General features: G+C 36.4%; 1 long non-coding RNA gene across 2 annotated transcripts; it reads left to right on the forward strand.

The window, feature by feature from the left end:
• Positions 1-7,882: 7,882 nt before the first annotated feature.
• Positions 7,883-12,998, forward strand: LOC148051441 (uncharacterized). Of its 2 annotated transcripts, none has more exons than XR_015700173.1 (3): positions 7,883-7,939; positions 8,791-8,866; positions 12,606-12,998. It is a non-coding gene; the product is annotated as an uncharacterized LOC148051441 (long non-coding RNA). The 2 variants fall into 2 exon arrangements; XR_015700175.1 differs by lacking the exon at positions 12,606-12,998 and adding an exon at positions 11,110-11,156 and having other exon boundaries at positions 7,885-7,939.
• Positions 12,999-13,270: the final 272 nt, after the last annotated feature.

Genomic DNA, 13,270 nt, shown 5'->3' on the forward strand with positions numbered 1-13,270 from the left:
CTACCTTTTTCCATTACACAAGGACATAAGACTTCTCTGACAATGATGAATTTAATTGAGAGAGTATAGCTGCATCAAGCATAGGAGATGATAGAAAATTTCAATCTCTTAAACTGTTTGAATGTCCAGTTCTGTTTGGTTTTATGGTCAGTACCACTGCAATACTATTCAAATCCCATATTACTGTAACTCCACTGATCTGAGTAATTACAACAGACAAAAGGGGGATTTTAATAGCTGTGGCTGAATCTCTGAACTTTGTAAATGGGAAACTAAATTTAAAATTCTTCATACCACCATGTTGAGTTGTATTTTCACTGAAGATTCCAAATGTAGTGAAGAGGACATCTTTCATCATGGTAAAGAGAACGGCTGACATTCCAGGTCTGTATGTGGTAAGCCCATAAAAAAGTCCTTTTAAGTTGTCTCTTGAAAAATGGGAAGTAAAAATGGGGTTTACTGTATAATTCTTACTTTTGTTGTATTATAGTCAGAGATGCTCATAAAAATGAGGGTCTTAAGAAGTGGTACCTAAGTTGCTACGCTAATTTCCAGTGATAAATGCATGCTACACTGTCAGAGCTTAGGTATCAGGGTGCACATGGCCAGACAATTCTTATACTCCAGAGTAGACAGAGATTCAAGAGATGATTTTAATAGTCTCCTCTGACATCAGAATATGAGTCTCTAAATTATATATTCCTTTGCTCTCAGAAAACCCCCACCAAAACCCAAAACAAAACAGCATCAACATCTGACTGCACTCACCAGCTACTAGTGGACCAGAGATACATTGTATATAAGGCTTACTTATTAAAAGAAATGCATACAGAAGAACAAAATATAACTTCTTTCATTTGATTCTCCCGAAATCATGACTGGTGGCAATTCAGAACACTCACTTTTCCTTCTAGTGACTATGCTCAAATGCTTCCAGTTTCTAAAGCATTGTTATAAAAATAAATAATAGGAAAAAAGAATAAAGATCTATTGGGTAAGACATTAAATAAAAATAGTTGAGGATAAATCTCCCTCTGCCTACTGAGTCCTTGCAAGTTGGTACTTCTCCTCAGTCTTGTTTAACAGTCCAGCAGCTTTTCAGTGGCTTCATAAGCTGCACAACCCTTCCAAAACTCTCTCAGGTCCTACAAAAACTCCTTTACGCTGGTTCTGGTTAGTGAGTCTTCTCTATGTTGCAATTAAGCCTTTTTCCTTTCAGGAGTACCCCAGGCTCAACTCTTGTTGCAGTTGTCCAGGCTTTTCTGCTCTGCATACCAGAAGTGTCTCCAAGCTGTGTGTAACTTTGGTTTGATGGGCTTGTTGAGTAACCTTGTTAATACATTGGGTACAACACAGAAATAAATTGAATTATTGTATACCAAGATGTATTCTGGAGATACTGATGTGAGATTTGGACAAGACATTTAAAAAACTGTAACTTCAATTATTCCATGTGCTGTGCTTACCTGGAAAGGAAAATAAGCAGATTGGGCAGGTTATGTTCAAATAAATGATGGAACTATTAAATCCCTTACCTGAGATAATCTCTTAGCCACTGTCTTAGGTGTGCAAGAAAGGACTGACAAATATAGCTCTTCAGGCAATTGAAAGGGAGTTGAGCAACTCTTCCTTAACGGTCAAATCATAGAGGAAAAAATGCTTTTCAGTTAGCAGACAAAGGGCTTCTGAAAGACAAATATAGAACCTAGCCCAAATTCCTTCCAACCATTTAAAAAGGAAAAAAAAAAAAAAGGAAAGTCTGTGTAAGAGAGGAACTTTCACTGTTATATTCTCTTTCTACCTAACATAAGGGAGAGGTTGTATGTATGCCTGTCCTCCTAAGTGAGATTGCTTTGCTGTTTCTGTTAAAACACACGCAAAAAGAAAAAACATCAAAAAAAACTTTCAGAAGCAAAAATAACTGAAAGCTTGTCTTGTGATGTTTATTTTCCTTGATTTTTTTTTTTTTTTCCATCTGCCTCTAAAGGGTTGAGATAATGAGCCTAGCATGTAACAGGTCAACTTTGGGGATATTTCTATATCTAGTGCACATGGTTGCTCATTGTTACCATGGAAGCAGATAAAACTACTGGTTGAGAATATCAGCAGTTACCAGTGCATCTACCAGCTCAACAACAATAGATTACAATAAAACCAAACAGCAATGCTAGAAGATTCTACAATAAACAGCATCTGGTTTGCCCTTTTTATCTTGGCTGCTGTAACAGGTTTCAGGTGGAAGTTCCAAAATGAAAATTATCTTTTGCAAAGTCACTCGTTGTAGGTAGTGGTCCTTTGCTTGTGAGGACATATACTTCTGTCTTGCGCAGTAACTCCTAAGTTCCTAATGGTATCCTGATTTATACAATCTGGAGTCAGAATAAAGGAGCGGTAATGCTATTACTCCATATAGATAACACCATTATGTTTCTTGGGATATGGGTTAGGGGGGACAAAAAAAAAACAAGCTGGGCTCTTGTCAAGATTGAAGTGCTACACAAAGCAGATGTGTAGGATGTTAAATTTGAGATATCTAAGAGTAGGCAAATACATACATTGTAACAAAATAGTTTTAGATTATATTGTATGTATGTACAGGCAAACATGACCCAAGCCAAGTGGACACCATGGTTGATATAACATCTAGTCTTGAAAGGTGAGAATATTCGATTAGGATTAGTGATGGTTTTCAGGGCTTTGTGTTGTTTTGACTTGGTTCAGTGGTGCTTCAACTGGAACACAAACTCACATAGGCTTGGAGCACAGCTGGAATCCAAGGAAGCCACGTCTGGATTTCTGTGTAAGTCCTGAGTGAGGATAGGGATTAGGAGGTCATTATGGTGTGCCATAACTTAGGTTTTAGTAATACGCTTCTGTCTTGAACGGTTAATTCAAAAGATATCAATAAAAAAGGTAACAAATCTCTGAGGAAAGCAATAAGTGGAAGAACAACTTGAACAAAACAGAAGAAAAGAAGTTTGAATTTGAAATGAAGAAAGAACCTTATACGCCTTTGTCTGTCTCAGCTCATCATTTCTTGTTTGTAAGATAATGAATATGTGAGAACTTTTGCCATCATGTTCTTTTTTTCCATAGAAGATATAAAAATATCAAGACAAAATAGAAACTAGTCAGAGACCATAAAATAGGACTCCTCTAAACTCCTTCTGACATATTTATGGAGAGAATTATTTATTTTAAATACTTATTTTGGCTCTAACAGCCCAATTTTTACTCCATATGTAATACTAGGGCTATTTTTGGATGATCCCTCCTAGAGCATCAAATAGCAGTGCTCACAAAAGCAGCTACCTTTTCATCAACGGGCAGCTTTTGGAAACAGGAATTCAGTGCTTGGGCAGCTCTGCATCTCATATCATGACATGCTGCTACACAGTAACACTACAGACTAAAATGAGATTTCCCCTCCTAGCTGTAGAATGAACCTCTAAATTATTCTCCAAGCGAGGGGAATCTCTTTACTGTTAAACTAGCCATCTGATACCTCTTTAACTGCTGTTTCTCATTGGGTTAGATTTTATTAATCGTGTCTCAATGTATGTGGGAGAGGGTCTTCTGTTCCTACAGCACTGTTAATTATGTATGCTGTGTAAGTGGAACATCAGTGACATCCAGTGGCAGCAGACATTAATCACAGGCATGCTCTGTTTCGGTACACCTTGAGGGGTGAGTCTCATCAATTTGCCTCCGTTTTATTGCGATTTGGCACAAGGTTCACTTCTGGGGAGCTCAGGCACATTTTGGCAAAATCGTGTTTTCTGGCTTAAATAGTGGGTGGACAGGCTGTTACTACAGGATCATTTGACAAATAGTAAAGGATGAACAAGACTAAGCTCAATAATCAGTTACCAACTCAAAGAATAAGTCATCTTCTATACAGTAGTCTTGTGTCATCCTAGAGGATTTTTTTAAAAAATACTTGAGCAGAATTTACCAGAATTGCCAAGCAAGAGAGAAACAAGTTTTACAGGAGTATGTAAGAGAAATAATGAACTATGCTAGAGCTAAAGAATTGCTTAGCGATATCTATGGCAAAATTTTTTGTTTGTTTTCTTAAGGTGACAGAACTTAGAAACTTGAATGCAGACCATAGCAGTGCAAAATATGCTATTATTTTAACAAATAAAATTGTGTTTCTTTTCCCAGACAATGGAAGATATTGTAAACATAAGATACAGCTATATTTCTATCAAACTTTCTTCATTGCACTACGGCAAGATTTTTACCAAAGATTATTCTGAATTCATTATTTCTGGCTGAGAGGAAATGAACAGTAAAACTATAGGAAGTCAAGCTCTAAGCTACAGTTTTTGAAACTATCCTTCAGTTTCAATAGGCACTAACTGAAGATAGCGGCCTTTCTTGTAGAACACAGGAAACATATTTAATGAAAAAAAATATACATTTTAATGTTTTATAGGAAGGCTTTCCTCCTTGATACTATTCTTTCTTAATGTAAGCTCATTCTAATCCTGGAAGGTAAATTGTGTGAAAAATGTTTAATTGTGGTAACTTTCTGATGGAAAACGCAGCTTTAACTAAGTCAGAATATTTCAAGAAAACATAGATTTTGCCAAATTTTCAAGTGGGCAAAGCTAAAGAAATTATTTAAATTTCCTAGTTTTTAAAATTTGAAACTTTTTTCAGTAATATGTTTTCATTTCAGTAGAATTATTTGATTTCTTTTTAATATTTTTTGTATTAAACAAAAGCCAACATTCCAAGAATTTCTTTCTTCAGAACCTTGTTTTGGAAAACTTTATAGTCTATTCTGATTTGGAAAACAGAATATTAGAACTTGTGTTATGCTACCTCTTTTCACTGTGTTTTATACAGGTCCCCCTGATCACTAGTCATTTAAATTATCTTCTAAAATCAGAAAGTCACAAAAATATGACATCAGGTATGCAGTGACGTACTTTGTTCCGGCTGCCTTTGAAGAATAGCTGATTATTTACCATGCTAGCAAAATGCAGTTATGACACCTTGTTTTCATTAGGTTGGAATTCTAAAACAAGGCCCAAAATTGCACATACAATCCTACTTCTACATGGTTTTGTCCCTGGCAATAGGAGCAGCCTATATCCTATGGAGTTTCCACATAGTTTCAGGCCTTAGTCCTTGGCTAGAGGCTATCATTCTTTTTGTAGGGATGATGATGTCTGTTTCTGGCCCTAATTTAGAGATGTATCAGATATAGTAATGTCTGTATTGGAGGTAGCAAGTCAGGACTATCTGGTTTTCTTTCTCAATAATTTAATCTGAGTACTGGCACTAGGACTGGACTTCTCTAATTTTATTATGAGATATTTTAACATATTTTTAATTCCATAAGAATAAGTCAAAACAAATTGGAACATGCCTGGTAATCAGTGCTTATTCTGCTCCTAAATTTGCCTATTTTCTGCAAATAGGCAAACATAACACATTCAGTGTACTATGCCCCAATACTTTATTTTCAGTTTTTATAACTACATATTTTTTCACAGCAAATTCAGACATATTGCAGATTAAGAAAACCACTTATTTTTTACTTTCTTTCAGTAAAGAACACCTACTGTTCTCTTAGTCAATGAAATAAGTTTTTTGATATCACTGGAAAGAAGCAGAAATCCTCTGACATCGACATTAGATTAATGAAAATGAGACTGTTGTTAGATGAAAACAGAGAATACTATTTAACTAACGTAAATTTTTCTTCAGGAACATTGCTCCAGCTCAGCAACAAAAAACCATAGAGAAGCTGCCTATGAACCCACCAGGAAAGATCAGGAGATATGCCTGGTACCTAGTCATTGTTTCCCCTCTCAATGACAGCAAATGGCCTCAAGCCACCATGCACTGAAAATTCTGTTTCAAGGGGGATTTCAATAATTCAAAATTCCTGCTGTTCCAGTTGGGGAAAAAAATGTTAATTTTGAAATGATCAGAAAGCTGGGGAAACTAGCACATTTTTACATTGCCATATTCTTTTGCTGACTGTAAAATATGAAATAAAATATTTCATAAGTTCATTAAATGCTTAGAATAAATGGTGCTGTGTTGTCCAAAAAACTTGTTTGGCTGATATTTTTCCTACTATGTTTGCATATGGCCATGCTGGAAACTGTGAGGTATCAGTAAATGGGAAACAGATCAAATTGGTTAATCAAATGTAAATTAGTATCTTTTTAGCTATCAGAATAGAAATAAAGAAGAATAATGCCTTGAAAGGAACATCGCTGTGTAAGAATGAAACACCACATATTTTTTCACCCTGTTGTTTATATGACAAGACTATGTAGAAGGCCAATCTAAGGAACCAGCTCTATTTTGCTAGATAGGTTCAAGCTAATACAAAAGACGGCTGCAGTGTGGAAGAGAAGGAGAAAGAACATGACCACAAAAATGGACAGGATAGTTTTAGAATATTTCAATTTTTATCCGAGCCAACAGCAGTAAGGAAATAAGCCCATTAAAGTTAAGCAACTTTCAGATTTCTCAGGAGAATCTGTGGTCAGATTTGCTCCGTTCTTGTGCTATGAAGATAGATTTTCCTATTCTTTTGTGACAAATGACTATTTCTGCCTGTTTATAGGGAAGGAAGATGCAGTCAGAAGAAACATTCCATGTTATAGCTGCATTTGACAGGCTTTTTGTTTTACTCAGATTTGTTTGGAAGAATGAGGAAATAATGCCTGATAAATCTATATGAATATGAAGTCATGTGAGGATCCAGAAGAGAAAAATAGAAAACAAGAAAGAAAAAAACAAACCAACTCTGATGCAGAGGGTGGTATTCCTTCTTAGAGAAGTTTTTTTCAAGGAGTAGGAAGTTCATTAAAATATTTATGGAAGTCTATATCCATCTGTATTTATTTCACTAAACCAAGGAACTACTTTTTTTGCATGTGAGGGGAAAATCTTCAAAACACACCTGTCACAACGACTCTCCCAACTGATTCATAGATTCTACTGCAAATGCTTAGCATCCGACATTGTAACTTTTCACAGACTGTCACTGAGGCTTCCCTGCTTTTCTTCCTACCCTCTGCTGAACTAACCTATATATCAAAAAAGTTAATTTAATTTTGAAGGGTTTATTATCAGTGGAACTTAATTGTTCACTATATAAGAACTCAACTTCTAGAATTTGCATCTCCTGGTTTTTTTTTTTCAGATTCTCACAGGTTCAGAGCATGACCTGCAAAATCCATTTTTGAACACACTGTTTCTGCAAGCATGAGTTCCTCTGGACCTTGTGACATGAGGGAAAATGGCTGATATTGGTCATTTCTTCATAGAAAGCATTCAACGCCTTCACTCACACAGCACAGCTGAATTCCCTACATCTTCCTAGGTGAAAACAAGCTATACCTTTACAGCTGTTAGCAATAAGGGCACCTGGCTACATTGCTTCAAGAGCAAGTGGAAGCCACATTTTAACTCTTTTTTGCTCTTTTTTGGTGTGTTTCTTTCTTCTGATCTGTGCTGTCAATGAGTTTCTCTGATGTCTGGATGGTCACAGCCACAGGTGACCCTGTCTTCTGTCACAGCAATGTGAAAGCAATGATAACCCAGCCATTTTTATTCAAAGCTTGATATAATCAGGCTTAATCTGGATCAATTATAGGTGTTACCACAGCATTCCAGAAAATGTGACTGGGAGAGGTGTTTTCAGCTGAAACTCTTTCTGTTCGTTCTGAGGGGGCATGGTGGTGGATCTGCAATCATGTTTATCTTTCTAGAGATAATAAAATTGGTTAGACTATGAAATTTGGCCTCATTAAATACACCTGTAATGGAATTAGCTGGAAATGGGGAAAAAAACTACAAAATCACATTTGGACTTACCTATATCATGTCTTAAGTAGCCAAAGATAACATATGGTACCTTGAGTGTGAGAAGACTGTTTTGCTTTCTGTAGAGGTTCTTCAGGTAAGAAATAAACTCTTGATACTTAATAGCACAGTGTCATATGATTTGGTTTTTTGCATTATCCAGGTTTTACTCTAATCTTTAGATGTGGGCTGTTAAAGTTATTTTATAAGCTTGAACTACAGTGCAGGCAAATATGTGCACTCTGTAGAAATAATGACAAAACAGATACTTCTTATCTTGAAAATAGGCACAACTTTCCTTAAATATTTAAGTTTTAATTTCAGAGATGTCCTGGAATGTTTCTGTTATTTTTGAATGATGATAGATAGAGCGTCCCTGTAGGTAAAAGGGAATACTTTTACTAGTAAATAGTGAAATGTTTATATAAAAAATAGAGGTCAGAGTGAACTGGAAATCAAACATAAACCCTTTAGGAAGTCTCTTAATTTCTGTTTGGTTATGGCTCCTTTCTTTCAAAGATTTAAGTAGAGAATGGATTTGAGAACTCATTTGCATTTTAATCCATTTAATTTCCACCTGTCTGTCCATATTTTTGGTGAAAGGTCATTTCTTTGCATGAATATCTAAAACTACTGTTCTGTTGTACTTCATAAGCCTGACATTTAAGAGATTATTCTGGAACTTACTTTCTCCCTTCTAATGTTAAATTTTTCAAAAATAAACTTTTAGTCTATAAATAACCTTTTTTTTTTTTAATGTATTCTTTAAAGACATGTTTAATGTTAGATGAACATTTCTACATAGTGAACAAGCCCTTGTTCAAGAATGCAGGTGTTGAGCAAGATTTGCATTAAACCTGTTTCTTGTGGTTACTGTAGCACACTGTTATTTGGCACCCAAATTGAGAACAAGGAGGTGTCTTCTCTGTTTTTACTCCTCTCCTTAAGATTTGCTGGAGAAAAGGCCCTCTTGTTGTATTGCCAAAAGGAAGAAAAGACAGAAGCAGAGAAGACGCAAAAGCAGGTGAGAAAGGAAGGCTCAAATAGACAAAAAAATATAGCCCTTTAATGGCTTAGTGCAAAACAGTAGCTGTAAATAGCCACAGCTAGGAAGGGAAGAGCTGTTCTACTGCATGAGATGCTTAGGTTAGAAAGCAGGAATAGGAAGGGTTAAATATGGTGATTCAGAGATGGAAATGAGAGAGGGTGAGACTGGATTAAAAAATCAGTAAAAGAAAAAAATGTTCAGAAAGACCAGAGTTTGGGTTAGAAGGAGGAGAAAGGCTCATTACTGTATTCAATATTCACATCCAAAACCTGAATGTAACCTGCATTTCCAGAGTCATCATTTCTCTGCTCCAAAAGAGTATTTTTACTGTATGGAAAAGTAGCTTCCCATCTCCTTTTTAGGACTGGTTTACAGTAAACAGTCTACTACTGTAAAAACATTAAACTTTACTACTGTTGTTAGTTGTTCTGTCTGATCACGTAGAAAAGATTTCTGCAGTGGTTTTCAAAGTTGCAAATATAGTAGTAACCATATCGGTGCCTATATGGTACAGGAAAGAATCTGAACTTTTGGTATGGTGTTTTGTAACAAGGGTGATTGTAGACAAACTTCATTTAAAGAACATATCAAGACTGCAAAGTCAAATACTGGAAAGCTACAAAACGCAGAAGTCGGTATGAATGTTTATTTTCCTCTCTCTCTTTAATTATAATTACATACCTCTTCCTCGGGGCTCCTTCCCTTATTGCTGGATAGGAAGACTGGGTCTGATTATAATTCATAACTGTCTCTGTGAAAAGAAAATGTACACTGGATCACAACTTCATTTGTTGCAGAGAGGGTAGGCAAGAGCCACCTCCTCTAACACTTGTCAATGTTACTAATAATGAGGAGACAAAAAGTGTGTGTGTGGGGGGAAAAAAGATGTTTCTGATTCACCAAGCCATGTTCTTCCTTATTCAGGACAGTCAGTGGTACTAGGGCAGTGTTTAAGTTATTAATATATTCAAACATTGTCCTAAATAGTTCATTCTTTAGTACTTGAATTGGATTGAAGACCTAGATCCACAATGTTTTGAGACGGCCATATCAGTGAACACAAGTTAGGTATCTAAAGAGTATGTGTCTGGGTATCTTTCTTGATTTTGACCAACGTGATTACTCAAAGGCCTCGTACATGCTCTGAGGCTGACACAGAGACCTCAGCTTCCTGACCCTGACCCCCCTGTTATCCAAATGAATGCCCTTCCTTATTTACCTTGCCCTCTGCGAGACAGGCTTTCTAAAGGCAGATCTGTCAGAGTTCAGTTTCAGGATGTGAGGCACACAGACTTCCTTGTAGTTAAAATGGTTCTTTGTCATGAGATATCAAAGTTAAAATTTACCATAACCCTAAACATTTAAAATCATTTTTTCCCTGCTCACTATGAGCCCCATTCTAGTCCTGTCAAAGCATGGCAAAATCCCATTGACTTCAATGGGATAAGAGTAAGCCCTGCATGTGGCTTTAAGAACCGTATTAGTACTATCTTACATTTATATGGCATAAAGATTCCCCAAATCCTACAGAGCTTTTCTGAACAAAACTGTTCTTAAAAAAAAAAAAATATATATATATGTGCTCTGCATGAGCAGAGCACCATGATGATACATGGCTGAAAAGGATTAAACTCTGCATGGTCATGCCAGTATAATAGTGCTCACAGCTTGTAATTTGCAGTAGACTCTGCTACCACTACTCTAATAAAGAAATGATGATCTTCTCTTTGGAGTACACAATACCAGAGCAGAGTAGGAGGTTTTCACACAGTCCTTCTGCGAGATGCGGGGAGACCACCACTGAATTAAACAAGCAGCCACAAGTACCTCGGTAATCATGCTGTGGACAGTGGCATCATTTCTCAGCTAGTGTTATGTATCTACACTGGTCTGTGACTTCCATAAGCTCCTTAGGAACTGTAGCATATTTGAAGGCTCGTGATTTTGTGGTGAAATATATTCAGAGAAGATGAAAATTCCTAATGCACTGCAAAACTGCAAGGAATATCAATATGGTGCCTTTCACTGAGAGAGAGGCTTAGTATCTCAGGTAAAATAAAATGGCAAAAAGTAATGGAAAAATCTCCTAGAGAATGAAGTCCTCAAAGTTTAATTGTTTTTCAGTATAATTACAACTTTTTGAGGGTTTGCAGAAGAGAAGTGTAAATTTCTTAAACCTTCTACTATTTTGACACCCCTTTTTTTTTTTTTTTCTATAGATCACATGCAGAGATGAAATACAGCATGCAAAACCAGTCCCTTTATAAGGGTAATTTGCTTACAGAAGGTTAATTAATAAGTACTTGATTACTAAGACTACAGCCAGTCCCACCAATAGATCATCAGAATGTTTTACAGACCAAGTATTAAGTTAAAGTTGGATATAGTCTGCGTGCCTCAAAAAGAGACAAAATAGAAAGTAACTGGACAAAATGTTTATTTAGCAACTTCAGCTGTTTATATCACCCAGAAACCACATTCAGGGATATAATTTCTATAGCAAGATTAGAACTCCTCCTCTGACCTCTTTCTGTTCTGTTCTGTAGCATCCTTTCCAAATCCAGTGTATCGAAACAGAAATGGATGATTGTCCATACTGGTCAATTGGACTGATCAAGCTATGGAGGACAGTGATTTTATAGGAGATTAACTCAGCAGATAAAACTTGTTTTAGTCCCCACTAACGGGCTTTATTCAGGGAGCTGTAATGACTTTGAAAATGCAGGTATTCTGGATAGTGTTTTCAAAACAAAGGATTATTTATTGATCTTTAGGAACACAATAAGCATGAAAGAGGGTTAAGTAACAAAAGCTGATGTATGCATTATCTTAATTAAGACTAGTCGTTCTGCTACAATTTAAATATACTCATTTGATCAATCAATAATGGGACTGAGAGAGAGATTTTTCTCTGTTGCTGCACATTCTCTTCAAGATTGTGTCCCTGATTCAAACTTGCATATAAGTTCACCTCTTTTATCCATCTCAAAGTCTATGCCAGAAGGTTTTTCAAGATTCTGATAAGGCATCTTAAATCTGGTCAGACTGTTTTACGCAATTGATCCAGAGGGGATATACAAATCTTCTCACTGTGAATCTCAGTTTTGACAACTTGGATAGCAAACAGTTTAAATAGTTGTTGCTGGTTTTCTGGGTAATCTAACCTTCAGATTAAAATTCTGGAGTTCAACCTTTGGATTTACATAGCTGAACAGAGAAATTGATAACACTAGTTTGAATTTGAACCATATTATAGGAAAACATCATGGCAACTATTCACTCAAAGTCCTAATCATGTTCCTCATTGGGCTGAGACATAGCCCTGAAAAAAGGTCCACAGCATTTTCTGGTTCAAAGGTCCAGATGTAAGCTTTAGAAATGTGGCTTGTGCTCCATCTCTTCATCCTCCACTCTCACAATCTTTTGCACATACTGTGTCAACCCTGCTCCAGGCTGACTATGGCCACTTAGACAGAACAAATCTTACCTCATTTTGACAGACACAGAACAACATAGTATCAAAGAACACCTTTGTGTTATTCTTGAGCAATATGAACAATGCTGGCCATTGTCCTCTACTAGGCTACCTGAGGGAAGGAATATAGACACCTACAGGTATGCTGGAAGCGCTTGCTGTAAACTGTTTTCCAAGCACATAATCCAATTTAAAAGAGATCGTACTTTAAAGAGTGGTGCTTTTGTTTTTTTCATGTAGAAAACTTCAGTGCTTTAAGGTTGAAAGGCCTTCATTGGACACATCTGGGGAAGACATGCTTGTGTTAGTGCTTTGGCGGATCCTTCTGAAACAAGTTGTCTGCATGGCACCACACTGTCTAACTAATAGTACTGCAGTCTGGCTTTGCATACTGCTTCCTTTCCTTAGGAAGTTGGGGACAATATTTCACCATAGCAGCATATTTCTGAGCCTGAAAAGGAGAGAGACTTGCATCAGCTGCAAAGTAAAAATTATTCTGGACAACTTAAGCCTCGTATCTTAATGTTTTTTAAGTATCAAAAGCTTATGAATGACTGAATAGGGAGACATGGTCCATAGATTGCCTTGAAATCATCTAGATAAGGCAAATAATAAAGTGATGTTTTAAATATGCATTGTTTCTTGTGACATAATCCCTGCCATGCAAAAACCACAACTAACAACAAAGCAGTAAAGCATCAGTTAAAATTTTCCTTACAAAAAGCTGCCAGAAACTTACCCAAAACCCAAATATTGCTCTTGGCTCAAACTTGTCCCAGAGGGTTTTGGCTAAAATAACAGTGCTTTTTAATTATTCTGAAATTGACTTATACACAGATTTATGCAGCTGGGAATTTTGCAGGTCTCTGCACCATGACAAGCAGTTGAATTCTGAGTAATTACTT

Source organism: Nipponia nippon, unplaced genomic scaffold, assembly GCF_047370975.1.
Source record: "Nipponia nippon isolate SJK-2023a ecotype South Korea unplaced genomic scaffold, ASM4737097v1 scaffold_6, whole genome shotgun sequence".
NCBI classification, from domain to species: domain Eukaryota; kingdom Metazoa; phylum Chordata; class Aves; order Pelecaniformes; family Threskiornithidae; genus Nipponia; species Nipponia nippon.